This window comes from Aedes aegypti, chromosome 2, assembly GCF_002204515.2.
Source record: "Aedes aegypti strain LVP_AGWG chromosome 2, AaegL5.0 Primary Assembly, whole genome shotgun sequence".
Lineage (NCBI taxonomy): Eukaryota > Metazoa > Arthropoda > Insecta > Diptera > Culicidae > Aedes > Aedes aegypti.
In genome coordinates this window covers 320,692,661-320,710,338 of record NC_035108.1, presented here as the reverse complement: position 1 = coordinate 320,710,338, position 17,678 = coordinate 320,692,661, and positions in this window count along the sequence as shown.

The window sequence follows — 17,678 nt, the reverse complement described above, 5'->3', positions numbered from 1 at the left end:
CCTTCATAGACGTTACTTTTACTAACGGTTTATCGCAAAGGGAATAACACAAAAATAGAGAAGATTTTTTACGCGTGAAGGATATAACTACGCATTTGTTAACGCTTATTACATAGTAATCGATTTCTGCCGCACCAGTTTGCAAAAATATTCGCCAGTCGTTGAAGCTCTAAACAGTCGTCAAGAGTTTTGATTACAAGGAAGATCTTTAAATCACATGCATACGGACACCTGCAGCCTGGCGTCATTAAAAAAAATCAAGAGAACAGGAGGGGCCCTAAATTGCTCCCCTGAGGGACACCTGATTGATTGCAGAAGCTATACGATTCGATATCATCTAGCTTTACAGACAGACGACGATTGATCAGTAGGGTGCCAATGAAAATCGATTTTTCGAATTTCAAAAAAAGGTAGGGCTCAAAAGTTTTGTCTCCTCGAAAAAAGTCCCCATGCAAAATTTGAGCTCAATCGGACTTCATTAAGTGGACCCCCAAAGCGGTCAAAGTTTGGTTATTTTGACCCATGAAAAATCTCCAAAGGGGGGGGTACATGAAATTTCCGAAATCGAAATTTTTTTTTTGATGCCAGATGTCTTAGAAATGCATGAAACGTCGAGATCTGGTGTTATTTGGAAATTTTTTTTTTTTGAAAAAATCGACCTTTTGGGACTTAGTAAATTTTTGAGTTGGGGGAGTGAATTGAATTTGAAATGAACGATTTGAATTCAATTGCTGAGAAATTCAAGGCAATAGTATTGAAACATATCCTATATGATTGTTGGCCACTGAAAGCATATGATATGTGATATTTCATTAGGGTGGTTCATTTACTTTGCATTAGAGTGGTCCTTTTTGTTAAAAAATAAAAAAAAATAAAAAATAGAATTTTAATTGAATATTGAAGACAATAGTATTGGAACATCTCTCACATTATCGTAAGCCATTTTCTACATTTAATATGTGGTATTTTATTAGGGTGGTTCACTTATTTTCCATTCGGGTGGGCTTTTCTGTCGAAAAATCATAATTTGAATGGGATATTAAAAACAATAGTATTTTATCACCTCTTTCATCATCGTAGGGCATTTCCTTCATTAGATTCGTGATATTTTTGTTTAGAGAGGCTTTAAATTCCTCTGAATTCATGCGCCTCTAGTTCCATTTGATATGCGACATCATCGTAGGATACTGTTAACATATTTCATTAGGGAGTTTCTCTTATTTTCCATTAGGGTGCATCATTTTTCGTATAGTTTGAAACCATGATTTCTCGAAAAAGTCTCGTCCACTTTCCTTAATTATGGTATCATTGTAAAAATTTCAACCTTAATATCTACAGACCGAAAGATTATGGTGGGACTACTACATAATATTTGCGTAATGTTCGACGAAAAAGTAAAGGTAACTTAGTTAACAACAAAAGAGTTTTCTAGAAAGCCTCTCATTGTTAGAAAGGTCTTTTGAAAAGTTTTGCGTGGTTTTCATTCGGAATGCAACACTTCACTAAGCTGAACCAGTTTGGAGTCCTCGTCTCATACAAAATCCGCTTGCTACTTCGTGATTTCAGATGCACTTATCTCAGAGATCAAGCATTGAGCCTCGTGACCTTTCCAATTTAGTTTTGCGAATTCCAAAGGAAATTCTACAGAAAATTCTGAAGGAAATTCTAGAGGAAATACTGAAGGAAATTCCAAAGGAAATTCCAACGGAAATTCCAGAGGGAATTACGAAGGAAATTCCAGTGGAAATTCCGAAGGAAATTCCAGTGGAAATTCCGAAAGAAATTCCAGAGAAAGTTCCGAAGGAAATTCCAGACGAAATTTCTCAGGAAATTCCAGAGGAAATTTCGCAGGAAATTCTAGAGGAAATTCCGAAGGAAATTCCAGAGGAAATTCTGAAAGAAATTCTAGAGAAAATTCTGAAGGAAATTCCAGAGAAAATCCCGAAAGAAATTCCAGAGATAATTTCGAAGAATATTCTAGGGGAAATACGGAAGGAAATTCCAAAGTAATTTCCGAATGAAATTCCAGAGGAAATTGCGAAGGAAATTCCAAAGGAAATTCCGAAGGTAATTCCAGAGGATATTCCGAAGGAAATTGCAGAGAAAATTCCGGAGGAAATTCCAGAGAAAATTCCGAAGGAAATACCGAAGAAAATTCCAGAGGAAACGAAAATTATAGAGGTACTTCCGAAGAAAATTCCGAAATAATTTCAAAGCTTCAAAAGAAATTCCAAATGAAATTCCGAATCAAATTTAGCATGAAACTCCAAAAGGAATTCCGAAGAAAGCTCTAGAAGAAATTCCGAAGCAAATTACAAAGTAAATTTCGACGAAAATAACGTAGAAAATTCCAAATCAAATCCCGAAGGTAACTCCAAATGAAATTCCAAAGCAAATCCCGAAAGAAATTCCAAAGCAAATTCAAAAGGAAATTCCAGAAAAATAAATCCGAATGGATTTTTGAAGGATGTTCCGAAGCAAATTCCAAAGAAAACTCGGACGAAAATTGCGCAGAAAATTCCAAATGAAATTCCGAAGCCAGCTCTAAAAGAAATTGCAAAGGAAATTCCATAAGAAATTTCAAAGGAACTTCCGAAGCGAATTCCAAAGGAAATTCCGAAGGCAATTCCAGAAGAAATTCCAAAGGAAACGCCGAAGAAAATTTTGAAGAACTGAAAAAGGAAATTCCGAAAGTAATTCCAAAGAAATCCAAAATAACTTCCTGAAGCAACTTACTGAAAGAAATTCATGAAGAAATTCCAAAGGAAATTCTGAAGTAAATGAGATATGAAGTTCCGAAGAATACAAAGAAATTTTAAAGGATACTCCTAAGAAAATTCCGAAAAAACAATACGAAGGAAACTCCAAAGTAAATTTCGCGAAAATTCAACGGAAAACAGTCCAAAGGAAAAAATTCCAATCAATACTTCTAAATAAAATTTCGAAATCTCAATAAGAAATTCCAAAGGTTATTCCAAAGGAAATTCCGAGGAAACTCTATAACAAATTTGGAAGTAAACTTCAAACGAAATTCCGAAAGAAATTTCAAAGAGAATTTTGAAGGAACTAATAAAGGAATTCCTAAGAAAATTCTGAAGAAAATTTGATAAGTAGCCCCAAAGAAAACTGCAAAGGAATTTTAAAGGATACTCCTAAGGGAATTTCGACGGAAATTCCAAAGTTAATTCCGAAGGAAACTAAAAAAAATCCAACGGAATTTCCGAAGCAAATTTCAGAAGAAATTCTGACGAAAATTGCGTAGAAAATTCCAAAGGAAATTCCGAAAAAAACCCAAGGGAATTCCGAAGAAAAATCCGTGGAAAATTCCAAAGGAATTTCCGAAAACTCCATAGGAAATTCCATAAAAAAATTCAAAGCCAATTCCGAATGAAATTCATAAAGGAATTTTTAAGGAAATTTCGAAGAAAAGATCACAGCTCCAAAAGAAATTCCAAAGGAAACTTCGATGGAATCTTTCGAAAATACAAGGGAAATCCCGAAAAAAAAATTAAAAAAAAAATGAATAAAATTGCAAAAGAAATTCTGAAGCACATTCCAAAGGACATTCCGACGACAATTCCGAAAAATATCCAAAGCATATTCAAAAGGGAATTTCTAAGGAAATTCCAAAGAAAATTCCAAAGCAAATCCCGAAGCAAATTGCAATGAAAAAAGGAAGTTAAAAGGAAATTTCGTAGAAAATTTCTAAGGAATTTTCTATGGAATATCCAAAGCAAATTTGTAAGGAAATTCTCAAGAAAACTCTGTGGAAATTCCAAAGAAAATTGTAAAGGAAATTTCTAAGAATATTCCGCAGTAAATTTCAAAGGTCCAAAAGAAATCCCAAATGAAATTCCGAAGAAAGCTCCAAAGAAAATTTCGAAGGAATTTCCAAAGTAAATTCCAATGCTTCGAAAGAAATTCCAAATAATATTTCGAATACAATTCTGAAGGAAGCTCCAAAGATAATAACACAGGAAATTCCGAAACAAACTCTAGAAGAAATTCGGAAGGAAACTCCAAAGCAAATTTCGAAGGAAACTCAAAAAGAAACTCCGAAGTAAATTTCGAAGAAAATTCCAATAAAAAGTTCAGAATGAAATTCCGGAGGACACTTCATAGGAAATTTCGAAGGAAATACCACAGAAAATTCAAAAGGGCACTTCTAAAGATACCGAAGAAAATTCCACAGGATATTCCGAAGCAAATTCAGGATAAATTTCCGATTTTGATAAAAATTCCGTAGAAAAAAAGGAAAAAGGAAATTTCGTAGAAAAGTCAAATAAAAATTTTTAAAAGGAATTTTGAAGGAAATTCCGATTAAAATTCAAAAGGAAACTCCAAAGAAAATTCCGTTGAAAACTCCAACGAAAAAATCCATACGAAATTCCGACGAAATTTCTTGAAGGAACTTTGTTACATCTTTGAAGAATAAACGAGAACTGATTGTCAAAACTTGAATTACCTACGTTGTCACAACCGAATCGCGTGTACTATAGCAAGCAGAAGGCAACGTACTTTTGTTTCGGGAATGAAGGAGCCCAAGGCTGAGAATCTCTTTTGAAAATATAAACTAAACACTTTTGTTGCCCTTCATCGTCGCCCATCAAGCTATTGTCATAATTTGTATACGTCAATAATTATTTCATTCCTTTTTTATCTGTATTTTGATTATGGCAGTTAGAGTTGTGCTTCACTGAATTCACTGATGATTGGAACGTTTTATTTTAACTATTCAAAAGAAACCCTTAATGAAAATAGCTTAACGAAGAGTTGCATGCCAATGAAGAATCATGATTCAAAACTATACAAACAAAGTTGATTTGTTAGATCTATTGAGAATATTTTACAAATTAAATGATCACCCTTATGCAAAACTGAGGACAATAGCCCCAATGAAATATCACATATTATACATTAACAGCGGCCTACGATGACATAGGAGATGTTTAATTACTCTTGTATTTACTATTCCATTCAAATACTCAATTTTTTTTTAAAGAATCACCGTAATTGAATATAAGTGAGCCTTCCCAATGCAATATCACGAATCTAATGAAGGAAATGGCCTACGATGATGAAAGAGGTGATAAAATACTATTGTTTTTAATATCCCATTCAAATTATGATTTTTCGACAGAAAGGCCCACCGTAATGGAAAATAAGTGAACCACCCTAATAAAATACCACATATTAAATGTAGAAAATGGCTGACGATAATGTGAGAGATGTTCCAATACTATTGTCTTCAATATTCAATTAAAATTCTATTTTTTATTTTTTAACAAAAAGGACCACCCTAATGGAAAGTAAATGAACCACCCTAATGAAATATCACATATCATAGGCACTCAGTGGCCAACAATCATATAGGATATGTTTCAATACTATTGCCTTGAATTTCTCAGCAATTGAATTCAAATCGTTCATTTCAAATTCAATTCTCTCCCCCAACTCAAAAATTTACTAAGTCCCAAAAGGTCGATTTTTTCAAAAAAAAAATTTTCCAAATAACACCAGATCTCGACGTTTCATGCATTTCTAAGACATCTGGCATCAAAAAAAAAATTTCGATTTCGGAAATTTCATGTACCCCCCCCCCTTTGGATATTTTTCATGGGTCAAAAAAGCCAAACTTTGACCGCTTTGGGGGTCCACTTAATGAAGTCCGATTGTGCTCAAATTTTGCATGGGGACTTTTTTCGAGGAGACAAAACTTTTGAGCCCTACCTTTTTTTGAAATTCGATGGCAAATTTTTTCCCATACATTCCATTGGCACCCTAATGTACATGTTAATGTTGTAGAGTAAGGTGGGGCAAAAGTTCGACCTTAGTGGTATAATCAAAGTTTCCAGGAAAACAATAGCAGTTAAAACAAAACAAATACCATACAGTGAACCTTCAACATATTGGCTATAATTTTGCTGAACAAACTTGTGTCAAAATATTTACTCATTTTTAGTTATAACAGTTTCAAAATTTATTGTCTTATTGTCTTATTGTCTTTATTGTCTTATTGTCTAGTTCGAATCTAGTGTGGGGCAAAAGTTCACTGGCTAAAACACAAAATATCGATCCTTTTATGACAGGCATACTTTACACCAGCCGTTAACTTAAGTTTGACGAAAAATACATATTAAATTTTCATCGAAAAATTGCCCAAAACCGGGTTAATTGTAATATACTCAAAAACAGCAGTTTTTTGCAAAACTAAGAGGAAATGTAAAATTTTGGTGACAATTTTCACACGATCAGACAAATTTAACTAAATTTGAAGATAATTTGTGGGGTTTAGGCAATTTGCAAATTTTTTCGTGAGTTTATACATGGGTCGAACTTTTGCCCCGCTGATTCGAACTTTTGCCCCACTATGGGCCAAAAATTGTTTTCAAGCATTTATGCAAAAACTAATACACCTGAAAGCAACCTTATGATAGGCCTGGAAACGCCCTTACATAAAATATTGAAAAAGATTTTATCTTCAATTGGTTCAATGCAACGAAAGTTTGACCAAAAATTACAATATTCACGTCGAAAAACAACAAATAGCCATAACTTTTCCAAATCTCAATCGATTTTTAAGATATTTGGATTGAAAGTCTCTTACTTGAATAGCATTCGAACCACCATGACATTTATAAGATTTGTTTTAAATTGAGCTAGAAATTTTAAAAAGAAACTCTTACCCCACTCGAACTTTTGCCCCACTTTACTCTAATTGTAAGTGACGGCCATTGACTTAATGAGAAAAATGATTTCATCGCAGTAATCCACGGCATGTCAGTGAAAAATAATACCTCCACTATTAGTACACTGTTCCTTTAGTTGCGGTATATTTTTAATTCGTGTTCCTATAGTTGCGGTATCCGTGTTTTTCTTATGGGATCCTCCACTATAGGAGCACTTTACCGCAACTATTGGTACAAGCAACAACAGTTTTAGCAATTTTAGTGATATTTCATCAGTTTCAAAGCAATTTGAAAGCTCTTTTCAACTATTCCGTGTATCAACAAGCCAAGACGTCGATTGGCAGTGTCGGTTCTGTGGCTAATGTAATAAAATCAATGGAAACGGCACTACCGAAACTAAAGGAACACCCACAACTAAGGGAACACTTACCCTACTGCATGACTACGTTGCAAGTACGTTGGAAATCGAACCAACACTTTTTAACTCGATGCGATCAAATGCTTGGTAACACAAACTGCACGGCCACGAAGCCCACGATATGTGTTTTTTTAATTAACATATACATGTTGTGCGAAAAATCTCATGTAAAATAACTTAAAAATGACTGTAGATGATCGTAGTTACTTAAAATCTGATTGATAAATTCTGCGTGATTATGTCTTAGACTTTATCTTATTTAAAACTAAAGAGCTGCAGACACAAAATTATTTAGTCACTTTGGATATCTACAATTTCTACGCAACTCCTTAAAACAATATAAATTATACATATTTATTTTACTTCATTGATCAATATGAGTAGTTAGTAAACGTTTACTTGAACCTCTTAAAGTTTAATCACTACTACTTTTGGGTATATTACAATAATAACCTTATGGCTAGTAAAAAGTATTCATCCCAAGCAGCACACATTGTTACAAGTAAGTAACAGCAACGGCTACTTAACATGTTCAGTAGTTACAATAGGAAACATTGTAACATGGAAAAATACTGCTATGTAACCAAAAAAGCGCAAAAAGTCGAGCCTTATGTAACTTGTTGGTCAAGAACAAACGGCGTTGAACTTATTGTTTCATTCTGACAGTTTTGAAACTGAACAATTATTTTAGAATTGAATGTCAACAAAAGTTATACGTATGATCTTCGAACGCGTAATTATTCACAAGTACATATTAAATTTAACATGCAGATTTGAATTTGTGATGAAATCAATCATTTTACTTGCTCAAAATTGACGCGCTCATGAAATATCTTATAATTTAAAATTGAATAATACGTGATACCTGAATTGCTTAGACAATATGCCATTGTAACTGCCATAAAAATGGAAATTTGTATTTTATTGTTTGTGATTTCAAAATCACGTTTTTTGTGTACCGCTGTTGGATTTTCTTGATTGCCTATCATAAACCGCCATTTAATTTCATATTGCTGCAGATACACTTCCGAATAACTGTTTGAAGACAGTCAATCTAAAATGATGACAACTATTAAAAAGTTGTTAGAGAGGCTGCATCTTGTGAATCCAACAATTTTAATTAATCACTGGAAAAATATCTATGAAAACAATAGCTGATCATAAAATAGTAAAGTTTTTATATCAAGTTTTTACATGAAAACTTTTGGCCTGTAGTGTTGACCACTGTCAGCAAGTTACTCGTTTGTTACACATCAGTTACCCAGAAATCTTATGTAATTTTGAAACTGATGTGTAACTATACTGAAACTGCCATCAAATTACACTGCTGTTAATAGGGGAAGGGTTGTTAAAATGAACACCTTAGGGATACCGTCTTGCTGCTAAATGTGAAAACGATGACTTTATGATAAGTCACTAAATAATGTGTAAAACTCTCTAAGCCAATAGACTGGAACCTTACAAAGGTATAATAATCAAATGCCAAGAAAGCACATGGTTGGTGACGTGCTCAAATAGCTCGAAAGAAGGCAAATTCAAGCGTGTGCTAGAATAAGAGCGCAAGTCCAATGATCAATTTCTCTTCATTGATCCTCTCTTCTGTGAATAAAGGTGACAAGATGTGGATTTGTTCGCAATTTTTCACTTGATGGCGCTAGGAAGTGATGCAATCTTGGGCCCTGAGGTGAAACGATGACAACCTTGCTCCTTGTCGCTTTCATTCATAGAAGAGAGGATCGATGAAGAGAAATTGATAATGCGACTTACATTCTAGCACACGCTTGAATTCAAAAATTTATTAATTTGTGCCAATATTAGGGACTGGGGGTAATAGTAGTATAATAGTATAATAAATAGAAGTTTTCACTTTAACCTTCCAGTCGTCGCGTGGTTTGCCACCGTCAGAACCACCACGCTGCTGTTATAAACGAAAAGCGAGGTTTTCTCAACAGTATTGTACAAAATACAACAGCGCGACGACTGAAGTGTTAATTTATCTCCGCATCAACGAGAAAACCCTAATTTATTCGCTAAATCTTCCGTGCGCAATGAAAATCATTGAAATTTGTTTTTCATGCGTAATGAGGTCGGTGTTCATTTGATTGTACCCCGTTTGGCATAAAGTCGTTTTGCATAATGGTCATTTGGCATAAAGCCGTTTGGTGTAATGATTGAGTTAGAATAAATATCGGCATTTTCGAAGCTTTTGCCGAGATCAACATCACCGAGCCCAAAATGTATTGCATCATAATGAAACGAAAAGACACCAAAAATTGGGTTCAGAATCATCGAAGTGATTATGCTACTTTTCCCCGAATGTCGGTTCCCTGAATTCCAGCTCCTCAAATGACCCTTTTCCCCGAATGACCCGTTTCCCCGGAAGAACGATAAGCAATTGAAAGAAGGAGGTATTCTGTCATTCTCGGCTAGACACATGTTGGCAAAAATTCTGATGACGGTAAAACTCAAAAGAACTGCCAATTAAATAAAGAAGGGTGCATTTAAGATGGCCAGTTCGTTCACCACCCTGAAATGTATAAAGTTACGACAATTATGAGTGCCAAAAACTTTTCGGGGAAGCGGGATATTCTGGGAACTTGTATTCGAGCAACTGGCGTTCGGGGAAAAGTAGCACAACCCATCAGAGTAACTGCAGTAATCAAATTCTGCTTTCGCTGATAACTCGAGCAGATCAATGTTATCAATTGCCGCCTTTTTGTCAAAGTGAAAAAAATATAGCTCCAAAGAACAGCCTATGTATAAAAGAAGTGAAATTTATTTAAATTTTAAATCAACAGTTTTTATATCTATAATTTTGGTTACATCATATTTAGAAAAAAAAAATAGATCGTTTAAAAGAAGGGTAAATTTGTGCTTAATATATGAAAATCTTCAGTGCAAAAATTTATTGCAATAGTGAAACTCAAAAGAAAAATTAACATTTGGAAGAACTCTTGGATAAATAATACAATACTATTGGCAATAACTTTCCTTATATGCTTTAGTTCATAGAAGAGCATATGATTGTTGACTAAAGTGTCATTTTGTATCAATTGACTTCAAAACAAGCCTGTCATCAGAAAGATTCAAAAGAAAAGTAAAAACGAATGTCATCTTAAGAAATACTTGGTTTCTGACTCATTATCTCAAACGAATATTATTCTAAACGACCACTATGCCAAACGACTTTATGCCAAATGACTTACCACCGTTCATTTCACCACCCTGTTCATTTTTTCACACCTTCCCCTGTGACACATGGTAACCAAACATACAACTTCATACTGTTACACACTAGTGGCTTAGCAATCTATATGCAACCTAGTTTATAATGTGTTTCTTTGCAACCACAAATCCAACTTCAATGTAACTTATTCATTTTGACAGCTCCAGGCTAAGTTACATGCGATGGAAAATGCAACACTTATGTAATGTAAACAAAACATAAGTTACAATGTAATAGCATAGTAACCAAAATTGAGAATCGTCAATAAGACATGCTACAAATCATCTGAAATGCAAAACATCAAGGAATCGAATGGCAACAGTATCATTCTCCGGAATTGTGTGGAAGTTCCTGTTTTGCATCATTTTGCCCCAGTTTGCCTGAAAGTTGCTGTTATTCTGAAATAAAGAACATTTGTAACTGATTGCAGTTAACGAAATATAGTTTGCTGGTGTAGAAAAGTCTAGGTACCGTAATCCGGGGTATCCTTGATCAGCGGGGTAACATTGATCGGAATGACTCATCTCGTAATAAGTTGGTATCATCATTTATTGATGAAACATTTCCAAAGCATGAATGTTGCTTCTCTTTCTTATATTTATGAGCTATTAAAAATCAGGATTTTTGCAAAAATTGCGTTAACTTTAAGCGTTAATTTGTCAAGTTTACGAAACAATGATTTCAATGGTTAAGGATGACACTACCGAAGATTCATGTCGCACATAAGTTCTGCAAGCGATATGAGCAAGGAAAATGCGGTTCTCACTAAAAATGACATCGCCAAAAACGATTCCGCGGTCAAAACTTTCATAAGTATGTTCAATTATGCAATATTAACGAATTACTGTTAAGAATGTAGAATTCCCTTAGGAAATTGCCTACCTCTAGGCGTATTCCGCTGTTCGAGGTATTTTTAATTTTAAAATAACTCAAAAAGTAAATGACTTGTAAGCGTTTGGACATCATATTCGGCTTCAGGGGCCATGATTTATGTTAGTAACGACATTTTCAGTATTACCGAACGTTGTTTACATGGATGATCAATGTTACCCCATATCAGCTAAATTAAAAAATCACATAAAACATTTTAGTAAACACGCTTAAATCTTTCAAAAAACAAAATACAGTATATAGTCACGAGCTATGGGTGGCAGTACTTGTTTTAAAAATATAAAACTCACAACATTTACATTTTTAGATGAAATATTTGAGAAATACCCTAAAAAATGATCAATGTTACCCCGGATTACGGTACCTAATATAGTATAGCACACTAAATGGCTAATGTCAGTTTTTTTTTTGCTATACGGGGTAGGCGTGGGAATACAATGGTAACTTTTAGAGCAAAGACAGAACAATGCGTTCTGGTAAAGCCTGAATTGAGTTCTAGTACTAAATTTATTACCCAAATTTGACAGATTACAGTAAAGTAAAGTGGGGCAAAAGTTCGAATGGGGTTAGAGTTTCTTTTTAATATTTCTAGCTCAATTCAAAACAAAACTTCAAAATGTCATAGTGGTTCGAATGCTATTCAAGTAAGAGACTTTCGTTCCATATATAATAAAAATCGATTGAGATTTGGAAAAGTTATGGCAATTTGTTGTTTTTCGACGTGAAAATAGTAATTTTTCGTCAAACTTTCGTTACATGGACCCAATTGTAGGTAAAATCTTTTTCAATATTTTATGTAAGGGCGTTTCATGGCCTATCATAAGGATGCTTTGAGGTGTTTTACTTTTTGCATAAATGCTTGGAAGCAATTTTTGGTCCATAGTGGGGCAAAAGTTCAACCCATGTATAAACTCACGGAAAAAATAGCAAATTGCCTTCCACATATTATAATCAAATTTAGCAAAATTTGTCTGATCGTGCGAAAAATGACAACAAAATTTTACATTTCCACTAAGTTTTGCGAAAAACTGCTATTTTTGAAAAAAACCTGAAGGTCGTAGACACAAAAGTCAATTTGGACAAATTGGGATGTAAGATTGTGAAAAATAATAGAATCGTTCTGGTGGGACTCCCAATACGCTAGACTGGGCGCGTTAACCAACTACGCCACAGAACGGGTAACGATTCTGTTGTTCGTAAGCACGCTTAGGAGAGTCGTAACAATCCATCCTCTAGAGCAACGGCCTTTAATTTTAGCGAAATACGCCATTTTTACTTATTTTTGCGAAATACTTCAATTTTAGGGAATATTTCAACTAATCCAGTTTCGGGCAATTTTCAGATTAAAATTAGGTGTGTATTATTCCGGAAACATAAGTTTATACCAATTGTCAAGTAGACCTGTCATATACAAATCGATATTATGTGTTTCAGCTAACTTTTGCCCGACACTTGATTTTTACTCTTGTCCACCGGTGGAGAAAAAGAATTATTAAGACAACCAATTTCAAAAGTGTTATAACAAAAAATTGGTAAATATTTTGACACAAGTTTGGTCAGCAAAATTGTTGCCAATATTATGAAGGTTCACCATGTAGTATTTTTATTATTTCCAAATGTTATAGTTTTTTTTTTCGGAAAAATTGATCATTCCACTCTGGTCGAACTTTTGCCCCCCTTTGCTCTATAGAGCATTTACAGTTTGAGACGCAAATCGCGATGACGTTACATTCTCGAATTGAGTAAAACTTGTAATTTAAAAAGCACCGTTTGATTGCATGTTGCCATTTAAAAAGTTGCTTGAAAAAACCTAGGAAAAAATACACTGAAATAAAAAGGTGAATCCTTGTAAGTTTGAATATTAAACTAATTTTCTTTAAAATAGCCTAGAAAGTTTTATATTTTTTAATTTTAATTTAATTCTTTAATTTATGGTGAGACATATACAAAACAGGATTACTCAATAAATTACTAATTTATTTGATTCCAAAACCGGATTCAACGCAGAATTTCGTTTATGTTTTGTTGGAAATTTAAACCTGTATTGCACATCAAAAATAAAAAAAAAATAAATATTTTATTTTTAATTTGACTACTTTAGGCTATTTGGCCAAACTTAAGTCTAGATTTCAGCTTATTCAGAAAAATGTGGAAAACCCGAAGTGTGCCGCTTTGAGACAATCGAATTTATACATGATCTAAGGACCTGTTCACAAACTGCGTGGCATTTTTTCAGACTTCCAGATGCAAACATTTTGAAATTTGTATGGACCGTGATCTTTGGCCAGACTTTACCTTCGCAATAAATCACCACGTGGTTTATGGCAACCTCTGCCACGGATTTGCTCTATTTTTTTCTCTCAGTGTATTTTATTCTAACAGTTCTATGCTAATTTTTTTTTCAAATACACCATTATTATCACATGCACTGTTTTTGAGTTTTCAAACTGTATAAATCCATTCATTTGATAAGTTCTTTTTTCAGTTTGCAGTTTTGTTAAAAAAAAAACACTCGATCACTTTTTCCAAATCGACGTAAGCAAGTTTCGCATAAGTTCGAAAAAATTGATTAAGAGGAATCAGTACTTTTATTCTAAAGCCGTTTCAAATAATTTCCCTATTAAACTCCTTTTTTCATGTACATCGTTCAAATGTTGCATGGAATTGCGTTAAAAATAGGGTTAACTATTATTTCCCCACAAAAATTTGATGACAAAATGATACAATGTTTCATTCAATCACTTATGACGCTTTTGTTCTAGTGTGAAATCGACTCAAGTAGTGTTTCGTTTTGATTTTTTCTTACGTCTGTCCGTATAATGAGCGGTGTAAGTAGTGGTAAGTTTTGGAAAATTGTAAATCTGAGTTGAGTCATTTTGAAAATCCGGAAATCAAACGTTTTAGAAGTGAAAACCGAGTAGTTCCAGAGTGGAATTTGTCTACGGTATACGATGAATCGATAATGTAAGTCGGTTTACTATTCGAAGATAAGACTGGTTTATTAATTCAGTTTTTGGTAGTACATAGTGAGTAAAAATAATAAACGAGTGAACCTTGCTGAAACATTTCACAACTAATAGATTAAGACCGGAACAATTTTGAAATTTTACATTTGTCTAACCGCCCACTCCCAAAGCATGGTTCGTAGCACATGGCAATAAAACAATTTAATATTATAATTTTAATTTAATAATAATTTTTTATTTTTAACTGCCCCCCCCTCGACACACTTGAATGGAAGTGGCAAAAGGAAAATTTATGATTTATTCTGGTCTAAATTGTGTACCGTTTTGACTCATATTCCAAGATATGATTTCAAATGCATCTGATAGTCATAAATTAGCTGATATTTGGGAAAATTTTAATTTCTTCGCAAAGTCTCAATGTTAACTGTTGGGTTGGGTGTATTGTTTATTAAAACTTGTTTAGTATTGTTTTTACGTAGAAGAATAGAACGACATTATGATACAAATGCCGAAAACTGTGTTCATTCTATCCCATATTCCGAACACCTTGATTCAAATTCCGAACAGCACGAATAAATCGTATTCAAATGATTAATTTCGAAACTTACCTCGAACAAGAGAATCAGCACTACTTCCGAGGTATAAAATACATTAGAAGACGTAAAATTGAATTGGATTCGACTACCATTTTCAGGTAATTTGATGACATATTTTAGCGAAACATATCAACCGAACCGCTATACAAAAACCGAGAATATGAGTCTGTTCGGAATTTGAGACATAACCGTACTATTGGTTAGGTTCAACTATGCAACTATTAGTTATCTGTTTATCTAATTATTGTAAATTATCCGAAAGTTTTTAAAAAATATAGGCCCATAATTTAAAAAAAAAAAAATCCCTTGATGCAAATCAGTTCGAACGTAAACCCCTTTCATCACCCTAAGCGGATTATTTATGTAAGAACACACGCGTCGTGATTGGGATCATATGTTTTTTCTATAAGTACAAATCTCAATTTCCAAAGCACTTCCTCATACAAACCGACCCTCTTTCGATAACCGTTATTCTCTCCGATTTACATGCACAACTTTATGAGTAGCAGCAGCCTTGACGAATGAAAACTGGAACAATAAATTAGGAGGGTGCACACTCGAATTTTTATGATGATTACAATGGGCATTTAGGCTCCCTCAGACAAATTGGCACTAAAAACCAACAGCAAACCCCCTACTGGTGCGTCGTCTGCTCCCTGAGTATTTGCTGAATTTCTTAATCCCTAACTTCAATATGACTGCTGTCAGATTTGAAGATAAGGCAGTTCGTAGCATTCCGCTCTTCCCCCGGTCACGTCGATTGCCATCTTCGATTTTTATCGCAACCCGCCGCCCGCCTGTGGCCGCTCTTAACTTCAATAATAGCGAAAGGTCAGGCTCTTCGCTTCGGGATAGCGCTCGGAATTCGGCATCGCCATACGGGAGTAGTTTGGATGAGTCATAGTCAAAATTGGTTACACAATTTTGTAGCAAAAAATTGTTGCTGCCCTCCATGTGTTTGTTATACCTCAATATTGACTTAAAATTATAAAGGCTTAGTAAGGATTACTTTCAAAACGTAACACTTACCGATTTATCAGTGAATATTTGTATGATATATTTGTTACATTTGACTTGAATGCTCTAAATGTGATTTATGCAAGTTAAATTTTTAGCTAGCATGAGCCCAAGGTATATAGGTATATGACACGAAGGCTTGCTAAAAACAATAAAGTATAAAAACCTCAATTTTTCATTTTTAAAACTAAGGCACGAATTAGTTCCAGTTACCCTTCTGTGCGTCGTCGCCAGCAAGGGGTGAAGTGAAAATTCAGCTTTAAATTTCGACTTGGACATAAATATTTATGGGAAATGCTGCTGAGGCGACTCTGCGCCTCGGTGGCGTGGCGGCGGCGCTTGCACATTATTACACCACACAACGACGAAATTTACAACCGCATGCAATTTGGTCGTAAACACCCACAAAATTACACTTCTTCAGCCCCTGCAAACGGAGGTGGTTGTTGCTTGACACTGAAATTATGCAATAAAAATTTGCGCATGGAAATTTTTACGGGCTTAATTTCGTTCATGGGGTCTTTGGTTCAGGTCGGCTGTGCATTGAGACGACTTGCGACTAGTGGCATGCATTGCCATAGTTTGACCTGTCTCACCCATAGTATACACAAAGAAGCAAATGCAACTCAGGTGAAATTGTTCGAGAATTGATCCTCCTTAGAAAGGCGTAGAAATCAAGTTTATATTCCCGATACTCAGAAAGTCAGGTCACATTACCGATCGAAAACGTAAAAAGTTACAACCATCTTTTTTTAAAAGACATTTTCCCGTCAATGGTTCCAATGGACATTTTCCTTTTTGGAAGAAGCACCACACTAGACAACGGATCAGCATGACACGCCCAGTGTCAACATTGGAATACAGTCCCAACAATAAGTTTACCATATTGAAGCGGGAATCGAACTCACACTTCTTGACACGAATCGACTTAAAGGCCTGACAACACTATTCGCACGGCCACGAAGCCCAACACCGGACGGGACGACCTTCTCGCAATTTTCAGTTGAACAAGTCAAATCATCTTGGCGAATTGGATCTAATGGAATCCCTCCTGCGATTTTGAAGAAATGTGCAGATGCTTTTTGCGAACCATTGATGTCCATTTGCAATAAATCAATGACGCAATCTAAGTTTCCTGAAATCTGGAAGAGAAGTGTAATGTTTCCGGTCTTCAAAAAGGGACAAACGAGATATTGCCAACTATCGCGGAATAACGTTATTGTGCGCTGGATCAAAACTACTAGAAATTCTCATGGAAACAGTACTATTCAGTGAGGCAAAGCAGTATATTTCATAAGACCAACACGGGTTTTATTCAGGCAGATCGACTTCAACCAGTTTGACAGAATTCAAAATTCAGCACATGGGAGCCACCGACGGCTTCGTTTGTTGGCTCGAGTCATACCTGATCAATAGGGTGCCAATGGAATGTATGGGAAAAAATTTGCCATCGAATTTCAAAAAAAGGTAGGGCTCAAAAGTTTTGTCTCCTCGAAAAAAGTCCCCATGCAAAATTTGAGCTCAATCGGACTTCATTAAGTGGACCCCCAAAGCGGTCAAAGTTTGGCTTTTTTGACCCATGAAAAATATCCAAAGGGGGGGGGGGTACATGAAATTTCCGAAATCGAAATTTTTTTTTTGATGCCAGATGTCTTAGAAATGCATGAAACGTCGAGATCTGGTGTTATTTGGAAAATTTTTTTTTTGAAAAAATCGACCTTTTGGGACTTAGTAAATTTTTGAGTTGGGGGAGAGAATTGAATTTGAAATGAACGATTTGAATTCAATTGCTGAGAAATTCAAGGCAATAGTATTGAAACATATCCTATATGATTGTTGGCCACTGAGTGCCTATGATATGTGATATTTCATTAG